This window comes from Austrofundulus limnaeus, unplaced genomic scaffold, assembly GCF_001266775.1.
Source record: "Austrofundulus limnaeus strain Quisiro unplaced genomic scaffold, Austrofundulus_limnaeus-1.0 Scaffold150, whole genome shotgun sequence".
In the NCBI taxonomy this organism is placed as follows: domain Eukaryota; kingdom Metazoa; phylum Chordata; class Actinopteri; order Cyprinodontiformes; family Rivulidae; genus Austrofundulus; species Austrofundulus limnaeus.
In genome coordinates, this window is record NW_013952552.1 from 1,004,396 (window position 1) to 1,005,919 (window position 1,524).

General features: G+C 40.5%; 1 non-coding gene across 1 annotated transcript; it reads right to left on the reverse strand.

The window, feature by feature from the left end:
- Positions 1–967: 967 nt before the first annotated feature.
- trnak-uuu (transfer RNA lysine (anticodon UUU)) lies at positions 968–1,040 on the reverse strand. Its single transcript has one exon. It is a non-coding gene; the product is annotated as a tRNA-Lys (tRNA).
- Between the last annotated feature and the right edge of the window lie 484 nt (positions 1,041–1,524).

A 1,524-nucleotide genomic window follows, 5' to 3' on the forward strand; every position in this document is an offset into this window, starting at 1 on the left:
GCCAGGTTATCCAACTCTTCTGAGGCTATGCCCCCATGTCATTAATGTAAGCCACTGCAGCTGTACTGTCAGATTGAATGCATACATGAATAACACAAGATTGACTGAAAAAAAGCCTTAAGACAGAGAAACACTGAACCTTTATGTTATTCACCCACCAGTTGCTATTGAATGTGTGGATAATCATACCAATAAATCTGGCAAGCAGCCTGATTGTAATCTTGTCTGCTGTAAGTATGACGTGAGCCTCCACCAAAAAGGCATCTATCCGTCTGTCAGCCAGATACACTCTGAATGTTACAGAGTCAATAACAAAACCAAAACACTATCTTATTAGTGGGAGTCTGAACAGACTTTTCAAAATTGATATAAAATCCTAGCTTTTCCAACTTTGTTACCATAAGTTGAGTCTGGGCAAAACTCTGGATAACACCTGATTCATGATCAATGAATCATCAATATAAAAAGTGCAACGGATGCCTTGTTGTCTGAACCAAGCAAACACTGCTTTAATTACTTTTGTAAACACTCGAGGTGCTGAGCTAATGCCAAATGGTAACACCTGATGTTCATGCAGAATGTCCCTCCAATAAAATCTGGGGTATTTTCTGAAGTCTGCATGAATCGGAATGCTAAAATATGCATTACGTAAATCCAGAGATGTGAAATAATCATTTTCTTGGATAATGTCCGGTAGCTTTGTGAAAACAGCTCCATCTTGAAATGCTCATCTCTGTTTTCTTTTAAGGCAGTCAAGCCAGTTTCAATTTTGCTGCATTCTTTCTTGCAAAGTTGGTCACTAACAGCAATTTTTTCAGGTTAACCATAGCACAGAATTGAATTTGCAGCTGTACATGCTTCTTCTGCCGTAGCTGACACAGCAATTCTGTGCACACTGTCTTCAAGAAACCATAGCACAGTATTGAACACAGTTGCACCTTGCATTAGCCATAAGGGAACTGTGCATCACCCAACATGGGACTTGAACCCATGACCTTGAGATTAAAAATMTCAYGCTCTACCAACTGAGCTAGTTGGGCTCTTCATCTAACAAATTTATTCAGCCCCTTCAGATTTAGAATAGGTCTGAGTTTACCATTCTTTTTTGGTCAAACAAAATTATTAGAGATGAACTGGCCTGAAACAGGTTCTACTATCCTGACAGCACCTTTGGCTATCATGTTCTGAATCTCCAGATCAAGCAGATCTGACTCATACTCTGAGAAGTGAATTTTTGCTGCCGTCTATTTAAAAAATGGATATCAGCCAAAATTGGAATCGGCATGTCAGACTTTTTAAAGATCGGAGATCGGCAAGAAAACTGAAACCGGTGCACCCCTAATTAAGACCCTCATTGTGAATGTAAACTAAGATGTGCATCGCCCCTCTGACACCTAACTACATCAGCTAAAGAGCTAGCTCCACAAGCTTAGGCAACCTTAGCTGAAACGCTGACCACTGACCATCAGGGAATTTTAGCCCCAACTTGCCTCCTTGTCGTGGTCCTGTTGAGGTCAGATCAAC